At 46.9% G+C, this 10967-nt stretch overlaps 1 long non-coding RNA gene across 1 annotated transcript; it reads left to right on the forward strand.

The window, feature by feature from the left end:
• Positions 1-2288: 2288 nt before the first annotated feature.
• LOC146428848 (uncharacterized) lies at positions 2289-4678 on the forward strand. The gene is made up of 3 exons (XR_014856059.1): positions 2289-2892; positions 4184-4274; positions 4544-4678. It is a non-coding gene; the product is annotated as an uncharacterized LOC146428848 (long non-coding RNA).
• Positions 4679-10967: the final 6289 nt, after the last annotated feature.

Genomic DNA, 10967 nt, shown 5'->3' on the forward strand with positions numbered 1-10967 from the left:
TAACTACCTCGAGTGAAATAAATTCAAGGCTAAATCTCATTGTTAGTCATCTGGATCATGCAATTCCCCTCAGCTCTGCAGATGAATCAATCTCCCAAAGCCCACGTAACCTCTGGCAGGAAGGGTAAGGAGGTCTGGAGAGCTGCTCCCGTGCCATGATCCCTTTGAATCTCTCTGGGATTAAATGAACCTCTCCAATAATACTTCTGAGCACCCTGTCTCTGCACTAAGCCCTCTGCTATTTTCTCACACACGCGTTTATTTGTTTAGTCCTCTAAATTCAGAACACAAACGTCTGCCTTGGCTCGTCCTGTGTCCCCATCTCTAGGGGGTGTCCTGCAGAGGAGCAGAGCCAGGAGCTGTTCTGGGGCTCCATCCTGCACCTCTGACAGATTGCTGAGGACAAAATAAGCTCTAACCCAGCCCTGCAGAGCAGCTCCTGTGCCCAGGGTGCCACATTTCCTGATTGAGACAAGAAATGGCTGCGAGTGATCTGTTCCAATGCCAGAATTTTCCCTTTTTTTGCATGGAGCACACGGTAACTCCAGCCCTGCCCTTCCCACCCTCCCTCCCTCCCAGTGCCCTCTGCCTGTGCAGGTGGCCCAGGGTGGCTGCAGGGTACCAGGGCAAGCAGAGGAGACCCAGGCCACACACCTGAGCCAGAGAGGAGGCTCAGCTGTACACTCATTAACCTGTGTGTACATCCTAATTAATCATACCAGCTGTGAATAATTAATAATAACTCATGGTGTGCCTTCCAGCAGATGAGTCTGTGCATTCCCTGGATCTGACCATGCTCTCCCTACAGTACAGCAGGTACATGGTGTTATTCCAGAACAATCCGAGTCTTCCCAGCACACCAGACAAGCAACTCTGGTTTCCATCCCCTTGGCTGGTCATGGGCTTCCATCCAGATTTGGATAAATCTGTCCTAGAGCAACAGGACAAGGAGTTCTAAATGAAAACAGGGTTGATTTAGATAAGGAAGAAGACCTTTTTTGCATGGGGGGTGCTGGGCACTGGCACAGGCTGCCCAGAAAGGCAGTGGATGCTACATCCTTGGGAACATTCAAGGTCAGGTTGCTCTGAGCAACCTCACAAACTGAAGTTAGTTCTGCTCACTGCAAGGGGCTGGGAGAAGATGCTCCAGAGGTGCCTCCCGACCCATTCTGTTGTTCCAAACCTCCTGCATCTCTTGCTGGAATGGGGTGCAGCACAAGTGGGACTTGTCCCCATTCCAGCCCTTGTCCCTCAGCTGGAGAATCCCAGCAGCTCATGCCAGGGCCACAGGGATAATGGCTAATCCCACCCCAACAAGGTTAATTAGGTAAAAGAACAACATGCAGAGGGTTATTTTGTTACATCTTTAGTCACTGGTGTCATTGATAATGAAAAATGACACCTCATTAGCCTTTGAGGAGAGGAAAGGTGCCAAAGCCTGTTGAAGGCAGACTAGGAGCAGCAGCCTTTCAAAGGCAGCAGCATTTATCACAATCCATTTGAAGCTGAGCTCTCCGAGATGTGCAGTGTTGTTTTACAAAACTCCAAATGAGTATTGCTGCGATTGTAAAACACATCAGGATCTTTGTTCTGCCTTTAATCTGTCAGTTCACCTTCACGAATGTAATGAACTCGTCTAGGTTACAAAATGTTTTATTCAAGACAAAGTCTGATATTATCATTTAAGATGTAAATCCTAAACTAATAGAAGCTGAAGTTGATAATAAAACATCAATTAATCCACGTTGAAAGTAACAAAAATTAACAAACTGCTGTTCAAATATTTATAATAGGAAAGTTCTGTTCCTTGCTCGTTGATGTCGGCTGACTTTGAAAGTACAACCCCAGCTTGTGTGGAGCAGAAGTTTCTCCTGTCAGGAGTTTGCTGTGGCAGAAACAGCCCCAGTGACAGCAGCACCCACTTCCAGGGGGAATTATGGAATATCCTGAGCTGGAAGGACCCCCAGGATCATCCAGCCCAGCTCCTGGCCCTGCCCAGACACCCCAACAATCCCACCCTGTGCATCCCTGGCAGTGCTGTCCCTGGCAGCCTTTACACTGACCATTCCCTGGGGAGCTTTCATTCCTAATGGACACAATTTTCCTCCTGCTGTTTGCTGTCCTGAATATTTCACCTCTTCTCCTACAGCTGGAGAGCTGAGGCAGGAGGGCAGGGCAAGGATTCCTGGAGAGCTGTGATTCTGCAGCTGGTGAGTTCCACATCCACCTGACTGCACTTGCCTGGCCTGACTGAAACATTTGGTGTGCAATGCACTCCGAGCAGCTTTCTCACCCTGGGGACAGACTTTTGTGCCTTGAGTTTTGCAGACTCAGTGGAAAGGAAAGCAGACAAGCAAGAGGGAAGGAGGTGTCTGCACAGCCACAGCTCAGCCCTGGAACTCCCAGGCTCATCCCATCGGTACATCAGAGGCATCGGATGCAGAGGCTGAAGAAGAAATAGATGAAGTTCACAAACTGGGAGGGTGAGAAAGGGTCCAGTTCCCACCTGCAAAGATAAAACCAAGAAGAACTTTCCTGAGCAGAGCAGTTCCTCGCTGAGGAACACTCCAGGAACACTGGAGACACAAAGCTTGGGAATCAATCCTTGGATGCAGAGGTGGCTTGTGGTGCCTCACAGCATCAGCAACACACTGTACATTAAGGGGAGGGCATTGCTCCCAAAATCCTTCCCTAAGCCATCCCTCCAAAGCTGCCCTGACCAGTCTGACCAGAACCCTCAGCTGCTGCCTTTATCCCTCTGTGCCTCCTCCTGGATCATGGACTGCTCAACCCAAATCTCCAAAATGTTCAAAACTCATCAGTGCACTGCCAGCCCCTTCCCCATCCCATGTGGGATCAGACAAATGGACAGGAACGACAGGGGGAAAGAAGGTGTGTGAAACATTTGCAGTGGCTGCTCACCAATGCATGCAGTGATTTCATCCCCAGCGCTGCTCCCAAGCCAAAGTTAAAATTAAAGCTGGCATGTCACTCTGCAGCCAGATGTGTTTCATAATGCATGGGCAGGGTATATTTTATTAATTCTGTTTTTTTGTAGATCTCTGTTTGCATAAGTTTCATCCTTCCACAGAGCTGCCTGGCTCTGCATGTTGTGTGCTGGTTTTTTGATTTATTTTTTTTCTCCCTGTGGGATGCTCTTACAGGATACTGGGGGGCTGAGCAGATCCCACAGTGGGACAGCAGCAGGAGGCTCCTTGGGACAGAGGCAAGAGAGTCCCAGAGTCAAGAATCAAGCAGGAAATGTTGGTTTTGACCTTGTGGAAGGCTTTTAAGCACAGTCACCTCTGCTAGACAGCAGTTACCAGCATTCCCTCGACACCAACCTAAAACCTGTTCCGGGACATTTAATATTTTCCTTCAATAAGGCTTTTGGAAGTGTCATTTGCTTATGGGATCTAACTGGTGAAGGGGAAACAAAGAGCACGGAGCTTTCTGTGTTCTGCATGTTGACAGATGTGAGATAAACCCCAGTTCCCAGGAGGCTGCTCTGCTCTCCCATCCCTGCAGAACACATCCGTGATGCAGGCAGCCCAGCCAGCCTGGGGACAGACAGGGGACAAGCAGCCAGGAGGGGCTGGGAAACCTCACAGGGTCGAGGAGAGAATTTGGGTGATGCTTCTCACACCCAAGTCCTGACAGTACTGAGAACCCACAGGGAGAATCCCAGCCTGTCCTCATGGAAGCTCCACGTTTTCCTGGTTGTTCTCCCAGATTGTTTCTGCCTTCTTCAAGCAGTTTGCACCACTCGAATTTCCCATCAGCTTTCTCACAGCCCAGAGAAGCTGTGGCTGCCTCTGGATCCCTGGAATTGTTTAATTCCAAGTTGGACAGGGCTTGGAGCAGCCTGGGACAGTGGAAGGTGTCCCTGCCATGGCAGGGGTGGCACTGGATGGGATTTAATGTCCTTTCCAACCCAAACCAGTTTGGGATATCAATAAATTCTGTCTTCCCCCAAGTCTTGGTGAGAAAGATGGAAATGTGCCTCATTACATCTGATTCACCACAAATCTCCTTTCTGGTGTTGAATGACACAGATCTCAAATTTGTGAGCAAAATGGAAAAGGAAAAAAGCAATAATTACAAAGGAATGATAAATGAACAAAGCAATACAGGTATATATAGAATGTTCATACAGAAATATATCTATTCTTTTCTTCTGCAGAAGTCCACACAGAGAAGGAGACTTGAAAATGGAGTTTCTGAAACAAACTCTTTACAAGACTCAGTTTTTCCTCCTAAAACCAACTTCTCAGGTGTGGCTAGCACAGGTTTTTCCCATGAGAAATTTTCTTGTGTTTTATAAATAAAGATAAAGTTTGGATGTTGTTGGAACAGTGTCCCAGAACTTGGGCAGTGCAGGCCTGGCCAATCAGGCCTGGGGGAAAGCTTCTGACTGACCAATCTGGGTGACTTTTGAGAACTCTATATATGTGATGAAATCAAAACAATAAAGGTCATTCCTTCTTGCCACTGAGAACCGATGCATTCATTACTCTGCTAGCTGCTCAACAGCGACACTCAGGGAACATTCTGGATGCCACACATTGCTGGGCATCACAATGGCTGCAATACTGGAGATTTAATAATATTCCTGCACTCTCTGAAACCCAAGTGCAGGGAGTCAGGAGCACCAACAGTATAAAGCCAATGACAGGAATAAATAAAGCAGATTGAACATAACATTAATTAAACCTCCAGACAAGTTCATGCAGTGAAATCAATGTCTGCTGTGCAGATAAACTTCAGCTGAGCAAGAAGAAGTGGGGTCAAGTGACAACAGGTTACAGAAATCCATAATCCCCTGTGCCATCTTGTCCTTTCCCTCAAAAATGCTCGTAGTGGGTGGAAAAATGAAAATACACCTGTACCTGCCTTCACCCCATGTGAGTTAGGGTGGGGAAATGTCCCTTTCTGTCACAAAACCATTAAATTCTGGCCCTGAACAGTCACAGGCTGCTCTAACATTTGTTTTCCCAGTGTTTGTGGGACATTTTTAATGCTGTATTTTAAATGCTAAAATATCTAGGCAGCAGCAGCAGCAGCAAGACAAGGCAAAGGGAAACATCATCTGTCACTGCTGTGAGCAGCACACACACTTCAACGTGCTCATTTGCAAGGCTGAACAGACATTTTTCCTGTTTTTTTTTTAATGCAAAAAGCTATTAACTATGCTGCTATTTCACATTTAATATCAAAGAGCAAGTCTCACTCAAGCCAAGATTGTTTCTGATTCCAACTTCTAGCTACTCTCTGTATTCCTTCACTTAATAAATTTCTGATGGAAAACGTACAGGTAACCAAGTGTTGGGATCAAGAAGCCATTATTTTTGAGTTACAGAAAAACAAACAAACAAAGAAAAAAATCAAGGTAAAATTCTGATTGTAAAGGATAAATTAATATTCAAGATTTCCAGGGAAAAAAAAAAAGTGAGGGAAAAAACCCCTGAACTGCTTCTGCACAGGTCCATAGAAGAAAACTTGTCAAGAAAAGAGAACTATTTGTTCAGAATTCAGCCATTTTTTGCAATCACACCAAGTACAAAAAAATCCTGAATTTGAAAATCCTTGTCCTGACAAATCCTGTGCTGGGAGATCATTTCCAAAGGCTGCATCACCCCATCCACCTGCTGGAATTTCATTTCTATGTTTCAGCAAGACCTTCCCTGGATTCTGCACTGCCCCAGTATTCTTCATACAACACATTTCCAGTCCCTTGGCTTTTAACCTGCTTTTTATTGTTACCTGGTTACAAAGATGACCTTATTCCACGGGAACTCGGTGGGAATAGAAACATTCCCTTTCCAAGCAGCCTCAGCTGCTCTGCCAGCCACACACACATTAAACCCAGCCAGGTTCCATTTTCTGCCAGGGCTCCTTGGGAAGGGGAGCAGCAATTAGCCAACAGGACTGTTCATGCAGCAAGAAATGAGAAATATTGATCACTAGGGTGTTCCCTCAGCAGCTCTCGGAGTGTTTTTCCTGATCTTGTGAAACTCCCGTGGCTCCTCGGGTGGCTCTGAGGCAGGGGGAGCCCAAGGAATCACAGGATTCCAAGAGGAAAATCAACACAGAATCCAGAATGGGCCAGGCTGGAGCCTGAGGGATCAAGTCCAACCCCAAAGTGGACAGGACAAAACCCCTGACCTTGGAATTCAGACCAACGGAGCCAATCCCAGGGTCACCTCCTCTTTGTCCCTCTCCTCTGCTCTTTCTGTGTTCCCTGCAAAGCACAGCCTTGTCCCACTGTCACTTTGCTGCTGACTGGGGACACCACCAGTAGGTTCAGTGGGGTTTGAAGACAGGGAATAGGTGTGGAGGGAAAACAGGAATCCACTTACAGCCATCTCCAGCAGAATCCTAGAAGGGCTTGGATGCAAAAGGACCTTAAAGCTCACTTTGTCCTGATGCCTGATGATTTTTGTCTTTTCTTTTTATACCCTTTTAATACATTTTTATACCCTTTCCCTCTCCTTGTACCCTTCACAAACACTCCTTGTACCTTAGCCCTACATGTTTATCACTATTGTAGTCTGATATTTAGCTTGGTTTGGGGGTTCTGCAGAGTGGGAAGATGAAACATTTATAACTATCTCAGAACTAAAGGCTCCAACCTTGGATGGAGCCTCCTCTCTGGAATGTGTTTTTGGGAATGTGTTTTTTCAGTCTCATTTGGGGAAGTGTGTAATTAGAATAGGGGGACAATTACTTCATTTGTTAAGTTTCTTATTGGGGGATTTTAGGTAGATATGCTTATTTGTGAGGTCCATAAAATTGTTTACACGTTGTGCTCCTCCATGTGTTTCCACCTCTAACGAGGGAGCACCTGGGATCCTATTAAACCAAGAAATTCCCTTTTCCCCTTTACTGCTGTGTCTCCTTCATGTTTTTACCAGTGGATGAGGCATCAGTCCCACCCCTGCCATGGTCAGGAGCTCATTCCACTCTCCCAGGCTGCTCCCAGCCCTGTCCAGCCTGGCTCCAGCAGGAGCTCTGATCCCCAGCTAACACCTCCTGCCTGGCCCAAGTTAAACAATGTGCACTCAGCCATCGGTGGGTATTGACTGAAGGAGATCTCAGCAGCATCTCCTTGCCCTCACTTTCAGCAGTTTTCCTCGCTGGGCAACTGCTGGGAGGGAGGACAACCTTCCCCAGCCCACTCACTCTTCTTTTCTGATGACAGCAATTGAATCCAGTCAGCTTCATGCTCAATTTGGCATTATTTAAATGACTACAAGAGGAATAAAATGCTTGGAAATACAAATTTTCATGCACTCATGTGCTAACGCAGCGTGCAGATCTGAGTGCTGCAAACAAAAGGCACATCTAAGTGGTAAGTGTTTATTACAGGAGTTCAACCGTCAGGATCATCTTTGCTTATTTCCAGTCCCTTTGATTTAATTGCTTTATTTCAGTTTATCCACCAGCAAAGCTGCTGAAAAGCATTTTCTAAAGAGAGTTTTATCTTTAATCTACAACTCTTATATTTCTTGATAGCTCCTTTAAAGCTGTACCCCTTCCTATAATCTCCAGGGTCTTTCTTGCCTGGAAAAGTAAAGGAAGTGATGTGAACTCACCTAATAGCTGCAAGAACAAGTTCCACACCCACGTGGGGATTTGTGCAGAGCAGTTAGGGCACTTTCCTGCTCAATTACACTAATTACCTGCTCTGAATTAAAGAGCATCTTCACGTAGAACTGCTTTAGGATGGGAGCCCTCTGCACATCTCCTTCAGTTTCTATCTATAGATATTTCCCTGGAAAGCCTTCACTGGTTTTTGGTGTAGTTTTGGGAGACTAAAGCCTCCTGTAGAGGAATGACAACATTCAATTATGAAAAATGGACATGAATGAAATGTTCTTTTCCTGGAGAAGAGCTGCTCACAGATTTTTACAGCTCCCTGTGCTGGGGAGCTGAGAGCAACCAAATATTGTTAAAGTGATGAGAGTGTCCTGCACCTTTAGGGGATCCCAGAATCTCTGAGGTGGGAAAACCCTTATCCCAGCACTGCCAGCACCACCACTGAGCCATGTCCCCAAGTGCCACATCCACATTTTTGGAACACTTCCAAGGACAGTGACTTCACCACTGCCCTGGGCAGCTGTGCCAATGCCTGACCAGCCCTTCTGGGGAAAAAATTTCCTAATATTCATTCTAAACCTTCCTGGGCAAAGTTTGAAGTTTGAGGAGATTTCCTCTCCTCCTGTCCCTGTTCCCTGGAGCACAGCCTGACCCCCTGGCTGTCCCCTCCTGTCAGGAGCTGTGCAGAGCCACAAGGTCCCCCTGAGCCTCCTTTGCTCCAGGCTGAGCTCCTTTCCCAGCTCCCCCAGTTTGTCCCCATCCCACCCCTGGGGTTCTTTGCAGTGTCTTGCCTTTGGGAGCACAGAAATGTAAATCCATTTTCTCACTCCAAGACACAGAGCCAAAAGTGCTTTAAAGGAAAACAACAACTCCTCCTGTCAGGGCCTTTAGAGCTGAAAAAATGGAAACTTGTGGCTGCCCTGTCCCTGGAAGAGTCCAAGGCCAGGCTGGATGGAGCTCTGAGCAGCCTGGGATAATGGGAGGTGTCCTTGCCCATGGCAGGACAGGGAATGGGATGAGCTCTAAGTTCCCTTCAACCCAGCCCATTCTGGGATCTGTGACCTATCCTATAAAATACAGTCTTTCCTCATTTTTTGCCTCCTGGATCAGTCTAAGGAGGATTTCTACACATAAAAGAGCCTGTACCACAATTAAACTGTCCTCACCCTCCCCACATCCCAGCAGCAGTGTTGGGGTGCAGAGGGTCCTAGTGAAGACATTGAGTCTCTTGACAAGGTTCCAATATTGGGGTGTGAAGATCGGAGCCTAAAAGGCAGGGGAAGGCAAAGGACTTGCAATAAGAATGTTGTGCATGCAGGGAAACCACCTCTGAAAGGGCTGCTGTGAGCTGGGAGTGTTTAATTCCCCACATCATATCTCCTTCCCAGAGCTCAAACAAGGACCTGGGAGCCAGGCTGGCAGAACTGGCACAGGGAGTGAGGCTGCAGGAGCTGCTGGGGAGTGGGAGAGCTGCAAACCCAGCCCTGGGGGGCTCAGCCAGGGCACCTTGCTGTCCTGGGGGGTTCAGTTCTCCCAGACTGGGAGGGAAGATCCCTGCAGGGCACTGCAGCCCAGCCTGGCCCAGCATTCCCCCTCTGGAAGGACATTATGGACTAACTGCTTCCCATTTAGGTGCTGGGCTTTGGGATCCTTTCCTCTGCTTCCCTCCACTCCTCTCCCTTTCAGAGAAAGCCTCACTTGGCTCTTGTGAAAAGGAAAAACATCCAGTGAACACAGGAAAATTAGGGACACACTGCCACGTTTTGGGGTAGGTGTGGGAAAATTCAGTCCTCATTAAATCCTGAATAAAATCCTTCCCAGGAGGATCCACTGCTCAGACTTGTCATTGACCTCCCTTCCCCTCCAGTCCACATTTCACCTCTTTGTTTCCCCACATCTGAGACACAGCATGACCCGAAATACAGACATTTTTCTTCCCCAGAGTTAGAATTGCTCCCACAGCCCAAAGGAAGCACACACAATATCCAACAGAAAGGACACACTCTGGAATTGTACCTTTTCATCCTTGCCTAAGGATTTGGAGGTTGCTGACACCTGGCATGGAAAAGCTGTTTCCACCAAAGATATCCCAAGTAATCAAAGCTTTGGATAATCTTTCACACAAAATTGGGGGATTTTGGTGCCCAGTTGGTACAGGGGGCAGCAAGGCCAAACCCCAGACCTAGGAAAAGGCTCTGATCCATGGATTGTGGCTGGGAATGTAGGGTAGGAATCAGCTGAACTAGTGCTCTGCAGGTATTTGGGATTTCCCTCCAGAAAGGCTAGGATGAGTTCCTGATCCCTGGGAAAGCTGCAGATACTAAAAGCAATGCCAGAAGTAGAGGTGAGGTGAGACCTGTCCCAGCTTTCAGCACCTCCACAGAACTGTTTTGGCTGGAAGCTGCCAGAGAGGAAAAGCACTCTTTACTTTTTTTTTTTTTTTTTTTTTTTGCCACAGGATTCCTAAAAAGAAAACTAAAACGAGAAAAAGCAATTTCCATGAAAACACGATGAGATGAGAGAGGAAATCCTCATTTTCATGGAGAACAGTGCACACAAAACTATTAGGATAATATCAGAAAGGCCCTGTTCAAACCCAAATACCCTTTCAGATGGAGCAGAGAGGGATGAACTCAGCAATTCTGTCCCAGTCATTCACGTGATGAAGCTCAGTTCTTCCTCTGCTGAAACATGATCAGCTGAGATATCCACAGGCACAAAGCACTGCAGTGAATGAGGGGCTCATGGCAAACCCATGGAACAACTCATCCCTCCCACTAAAGTCACAAATAAGGATAATTTCACCTCATTTTCGAGATGGCTTTTTGGCCTGGCTGCAGTGAAACTGTAAAAATTGTAAAGGCATGGGCACACAGATTATCTCGTGTGGAATTACAAACTTTGGAGGAATTATTGGGCATTTCAGTGTGTAAATCTGCCAGGAGTGTTACCCAAGACAGGCAGCACACACAGCCCAAGGGAGAGCAGCCACATTTTCCAGAGGAATTGACTCAGTGGGCAAAGCAACCTGGGCCACAATTCAGGGTTTATCAATGGCAGCGTCAATCTCCCCAGCCTGGGAAAGATTTGTGATAAGGTTAAAGATACCTCAGACTGTTCTTGCCTTCCCCTCACGTAAATTTACAACTCCAAGGACACCTTAGGACGAGTGGAGATAAGAAAGGACAGTCATATTTCCTTATCTGGAGCTCTCTGCTTTATAGCCCTTCAGCCTTATGGGACAGAAGAGGTTTTATTCCCAGAGAAAGTCCCTGGGAATGTCATGAATAGCTTTTTAAAAACTCAATAGCCTCCTGAGGAGAGAGCAGCTGTGATCCATTCCTGGAATAAAAGCCTCCTACCTGCAC

The sequence above is a fragment of the Lichenostomus cassidix genome, chromosome 20 (assembly GCF_008360975.1).
Source record: "Lichenostomus cassidix isolate B80296 chromosome 20, HeHo_3.0, whole genome shotgun sequence".
Lineage (NCBI taxonomy): Eukaryota > Metazoa > Chordata > Aves > Passeriformes > Meliphagidae > Lichenostomus > Lichenostomus cassidix.